We start from the raw sequence: 6,644 nt of genomic DNA on the forward strand, positions 1-6,644 counted from the left end.
GATTGTTTACGTTTACAGTTGGTTGGGCCTTGCTTTTTGCTCTTTGGTGGCGACACCGAGACTCTGAACATGAGGTTTGGTGTTGGGGAATCTCTCTATGGGGGCGAAGTAGGGTCATTGCTTTTGATGCTCCTCAAGTGGCGGCCCAAGTGCAATCTTTTTGCATAGTTAATGGATGGTTTTTTTATGCATTTCCCTTAGTTGCTTTTTCGGTGTTTCCTTGAGAAGTTTAATTTGGTTGAAACTTGTGAAATTTTCCTAATAAAGGGAACAATGATATAAGCATTAATTTTGTCAATTTAAAGAGATTTAATACCATTAAATGAACATTAATAATAAAGTAAAACTAAATATGTTTAAATGCGTGGACAAAAATGGCTATATTCAATCAAATTCGAGTAAAGACATGAATTTATAGTCTCAAATTCCTTTTAGAAATCTTATAAATATTTAATTGTTTCTATATTGAGAAATTACTTATGTTAGAATGATTATTTTAAGAAACGAGAAGTTCTGGTTTGATATCCACTTAAAACCTTGTTTCTGAGGCTGTTTGTGTACAAACAAAAATATATATATAAATATTAAACAAAATTGAATGCAGGTATTAAACTTCGATGGGCTTCGAAACTGATTCTTAACACATAGATTATTAGTATTATTTCCCTCAATTTGTAATACAATTCCCAATTCTTAAAGCCTCTCCTGGGAATGATTGGAATTCTGTTTGTTTTGCCCAATGAAAGCCAAAGAATATCTTCTCCAAAGCTGCTAAATCTGGCATTTGTCTGGCAAATCGACCTTGACTTATCGAGGCTCTGTGCAAATAACACCCCCGAGTTGTGCTAAAATTTGAAATAAACAAACAAAAATGATGTTCGTACAATATGGCAGAAACCTTGTGGTAATCAGGGGGGCAAACATATAGATAAAACATAGAATCAAATGAAATCGAATCGAATAGAATCGAGAGTATTCTACAGCTGCGCCAGTGAAAGGATAAACCAGTCTCCATTTATCTAGAACGAAACGAGTTTCAGAGGCAATCAAACGGAATACAATGGTCATAGCCAGACACGTAAAAGCCAAAAACACTATCGAAATTTATAACAAACCATTTAACTTGAACGTGTCCACTACAGTGGAGTGTCATTCTGCCAGCTCTGGACTTGGATTTGAATGGGCATCATTTGGAGTAGCTGCTGTTTTTAGAGGCTGCCGTCAGCACTCATCAAATCAACGACTCCAAAAGTCCGACCTTCCGCACAACTTTAGACGGCACTCTTTCAACCGTCTGGTGTGGGATAAATTTGTCAGTTGTTTGGCCTTTTTACTTATGATTTGTTTAGTAATTCAATTAAAAATACATTTACCGGTCTCATTTGAGGGTCTCACAAAGGCTAACTTGTCGGGTCTATAAATAATATTTTTTGGGGAAATGCATGGATATTTTAAGCCAGCAAGAGATTTATCTGTGATTTATTTAACCAAGAAATCAACACATCTGCTGTCCAAGCCCTAGATATGAGTTTCCCTACAACATTTTACAACTGTCTGCGGGTATGACAAATGTTTGCCCATAAGACTTTAGAGCGCTTATGTTAATTGAAATCAAAGGCAGAAACAATATAATCAAAATTCAATGTCATGCCAGCCTCACACATATGTATTTTCTTCATTATTAGAGGTGTTTTTTGTTTGTTTTGTTTTGAGGCTTTGGGAATGTGGCCCAATCAAATCGGAAGTTGTTGGTCAGGTTCCACAGAAGTTTTATGAAAAAGAACCACTAAGATTGGGTTTTTTTTGATCTGGGAGGGCTATGATATTGTTGTAATATGAAGATGTATGGATTTTTGGATCTAGATATGACAAGCCACTCCTCAAAATTGGATTAATATCGTTTTTAGGGTGTTTTCAATTTACATAATTTGAATCTTCAGACTGTTTTAGAGTTCTCAAATACAAAGTAGAATAACAATTATTCAATCCAGTTTTCTACTTCAACATTTTTTTGGTTCTAATAATGACTAGACAGTCTGAAAAGTTGACTAGACGGTGATTAGAATTTGCATAAATTAAAGCTGGAAAGAATATTAATAGCAATGCCACATACATATTATAGTCTATGCATTCTCTCGTCTTGCAATCTTCCTTAAAGTTTCTTGGGAGATCAAATTTAGTATGTGTTTAAAAAGCTTATCATATGAATATAATTATATGCACATTATATATACACACAATTATATACAGACTACTCAATACTGGTATGATCAACTTTTGATTTCTTTTTTTGCTTTACCAGAATTTTACTTTATTCTCCTCCACCAAATATAACTTAAATGTATGAAATCTATTCAAATTATATATATTCACTTTTCAACACTAGACTCCTAATACTAGATTTCTTCAAATCCTGTTTGAAACTTATTTTCATTTCCTCCTACCAAAAAAAGGCTTAACTACAGTCCACAAAGATAGAAGAGCCCCAAAGAATGGAGCCACACTGTGCTCCAAACCACAACGCAATACCACCCCAAGCAAAATTATGTTATGCTCAAAGAGAATCGCCCCATGCGTTTCAAATCTTCAAATAACCAAGAAACTTCAAACAGAACGCAAAGTAGAAAAACGCAATTCGAGTAAGTTCCAATTAGCACGTCGCAAATGGAGATTTTAAAGAGTGTCTGGCAAATGTTTACGGTAGCTGCGATGACCTTGAAAGTGCTAGGAGATTTGCCAATAATTATCGTGCTCCTTATTATTGTCCAAATAAATCATAATTAATAACTCGTGTGTGTGTTGCCCAGGCAGTTCTAATCAAATGGGCCATCATCATCAGCACAGAAATTAAACTTTAGGAAACCAAATGAAAGACATATACATCTGCACAAAAGACATATATGTATACATAAGTCCACAAGTCCACAGTAATAAAACACGTTGAAAACACGTTCGTTTCTCGGACCTCTGGCCGGAAGTTAGTTGGTAGATCGGTAGATCGAAACGAGAATTCTATGGGGGGCTCTCAGAGATCTTAGAGGTAAGGAAGTAAAATAGGTTAATGCTTGTATCGCCGCGGCGCCTAGCGACTTAGCGGCCTGGCCGTCTTCCAACTGAGTTACGTTCATGCTGGGGCCTGCTGGTTCTAACGGGTTTTTCAGCGAAGGCTACCCGTTGATTCATTTGCGATTGTCTTGGCCAATCTCCGTGTTTATGGATTAGACAGAGTTCAGCATATTTTCGGCGTTCGGTCAACAGGGCACGAGGTTAAATTTTCGAAAAAGGAAATAACAATTTTTGTTGAGCTTTGGACATGTGCCTCCACCACCACCTGCCACCTGCCCAATTTTTATAGCATAGAACAAATACCATTCGTAGAATATTGTTATTTTTTTTGCTTGGCCATAATTATTGCGGAAATTGTCGAGCGATGAATTGTGGTTCTGTTGTTGAACAGTCATTTGGAGTTTGGTTTTTTTTTTTATAACTAAAAATGCTTCTCATTTTTGTTTTGATTTGCCTTTGAAGACAGCTCCCTTGGGCCTCATGTTCTGTAGCAAGTATTCCGCGCATAGGAGTGAACATTCTTTTGGGAACTATATTTCTTTAAAGAACATCTCTATTATTCAGAAGTATTTACATATATGTTTTGCTGAATATTAGGAGGAGGAGGAGATTTTTCAATGTATATTTTTGAAAATTTGTATTACTATTTTATTATTATTATTTTTAGTGTTACAGTTACTCTGGTTACAAATTTGTGTACAATAATTACCCACAGTTATTATTTTTTAATAGTCCCTAGAGGGGTTGCAAAATTCCAAAACACTATTAAATGAATGCAACTGAAATTTAAAACATTTAAGTAAAGCTCTTAGAATTTATAAGTTAAGAAAAATTAATATCTGAATTTTAATGATTTATTTCTATTTATTTTATTTGTTCGATTTCTAACGACAATTAGTGTTTACGTTACGTTACGTTGATTACGTTTTCTAGCAGACGATAACTCTGTTCAACATCTGTTCGCTTCTTCTCTTTCCCATTTCTCTCTCTTTCCTTGAAATTTTGCCAAGCAACCACCAAAGCAAATTCGAAGCAACAGCTGACTGGCACTCTCTCTCTCCCGCCTTTTTGTGTTCCTTGTTCTGCTAGCTTCCCACTGCGCAGGCGACCGAAACGTCAGAAAAGCCACAAAGGCAACGCAAAAAGCAGTCGAAAGATATAAATAAGCGAAAAGCTAAAATAAAACGAGACAGACACAAAAAGAATGCCCGAAAGTCATACGTAAAACGATTAGCATATTTTGGTAATTAATTCAATCGATTAGGCGATGCCGGCTAAACCGTAACTTCAACGATCAACCAATACATAAACGCATTACTTTTTTGTGTAAATAAAATGTGAATAAAATCAATTGAACAACGAATATTGTGTACCAAAAGACCGAAACGAGAGTGAAAGAAATTGATTCCATGTGTGGTGTTTTTTTTTGTGTTGTGCAAAGTTTGGAATTGGCCTTAAACATTTTTATAGGTTTTTTGACCCATAGCGAGCGCCAGCGCCAGCCAATCTTCTTGTTAAAAATGCAAATCAAAATCTAGAAAACGCACGTACACGAAACAAACGATATCAAAATCGAATCAAAATCAACCACAAATTTGCGTATTATTATTATGCAATCCGAAGATGTGACGAAATCTTTAAGAATGGCCAACAAATATAATTTCAATCAATTAACATAACCTGTTTTTATGCAAAAAGAAACAACAACAACCAAAGAGCAAAGTACATTGAGAGAGCGGCGGCGAAAGAGAACCATGCTGCGGCAAAACAAGGAGCGACAGAGAGAGGATAACTGGATCCAGGGTGTATAAATATGCCTTCACGAAACCCAAAAATTTAACATTTAAGCAAATTTATGTGCTGTCCGACTTTCTTCTTGTGTCGGGCAAATGCGATTTATAAAATACATGCATATGTCAGCATCAGCAGACGCAGATTTTGAGGGGAAAGTGAGCAAGAGTATAAGAAGTTGAGGCCCCATAGTACGATTGTTATAATGACCATGTGATTAATGCCGGCATTTCACTTTCAATTTCACTCTTCTCCCCTCCCCCATCACTTAACAGTGTGGTCGGTGTGCAACAGAGCTTTTACAGACTGAATACGACACTGTAATGCTTCTAGTTTACATTACATTCTGTTATACATACAAATGTATGTAGTTCTATCAAGCTATGATTCACCATATTCAGGGTTCGACAATGCAATCAATCAATAAATTTAAAGAATAGTGATAAAGAATAAGTAGCAAGAATAAGTAGTATTATTTTCGTCTTTTCTTTTTCGTCAGCTTTGAAAGCAGTTGAGGAGGAAGTCGAAGCTCTGGAACAGCCACCTACATATTTACATTACAGGCTTTAGATAATGTTAGCATGATCTTTACATGTGTAGTATTTTTCTTATCAGATCACAGTTGATCTCGTTAAGAGTTTATGTAGTAAACGAGAGGCAAAAAATCCAATTCTAAATATATACATACGTGAGAAAAATACCCAAGAGCGCACCTGTTAGATTCTGAGGTATTTTTAAATATACATATACATATGTGTGTATATTACCACACCTTTCTCATAAGTAATTTTAGTGAATGACTAATTATAATATCACTTGAAGCTTGCCATAATTCATGTATAATGTCTCATAAAAGGGCTGGGTCAAATTTCAATTCTCTTTAATGGGAATGCACTCAAGTAATTGCATTTTTATGCTTAAAAAACGGATCTTAAAGTTAATTAGTATTCTCCGGGGCTCCGTTCCGTCCTTCTAATGCAACTGTTGACAGCAGATATATAAACGCTGGTCTACTGCACTTTAGCAGCATAAATCTCAATTAATTTTCATGTCCAATGAGAAACAATTAGGCAAACTGCAAACCAAAGCAAAAGCCAGCAACAATAACAGTAATTTACACATAAACCAAAGCGAAATAAATGAATAGCGAAAAGCGAAACGCAGCTTAAAGCAACATAAGAATGAAAAGAAACAACAACAAACAGAAAACAAGAGGAAGATTAGGCTTGGGCGCCGAAGCTTTTGATACCCTAAAAGATTGATCGTTTTAAATACGAGAAAGTACTACCTATGGACTATTGATAGAGTATTGATTATAGGGCTTAATGTATATTGTGTTTATTTAATAGAAATAAAGCTCGAAAAGTAAAGCCTAGTTTGTGTAGAAACAGATATGTGGATAGAAATGGCTATATAGACTTGATCCTCTAATGTATATACTGGATATATATAAGGATGAATGCTCTTCCATCTTTATTGTCAAAGATCACCATTTCAAAAGCGTCATATACCCCTGGCTAGCGTAGGGTATAACAAGCAGCTCAAATTGAAGCTCTGACGCTGACGCCGAAGCTTCAGCTGAAGCTCAATGACGTCACAGTCAGAGACGCGAGACGAGACGAAAGCTGAGCTTGAGCAGCGTTCGGTTCGGCTGGCAGAGCGTGAGCGAACGGTAAGCAGCGCCGTCAGCTTCAGCTCCACAGCTCCCCAGCTCCAGCTTCGAAGTCAGCGTCAACGCCAACGTCGTATATCCAATAGCGCGCCAAAATAAGAAGTCGAAATTCATT

This window comes from Drosophila persimilis, unplaced genomic scaffold (genome assembly GCF_003286085.1).
Source record: "Drosophila persimilis strain 14011-0111.01,24,50 unplaced genomic scaffold, DperRS2 tig00000124-arrow-pilon, whole genome shotgun sequence".
In the NCBI taxonomy this organism is placed as follows: domain Eukaryota; kingdom Metazoa; phylum Arthropoda; class Insecta; order Diptera; family Drosophilidae; genus Drosophila; species Drosophila persimilis.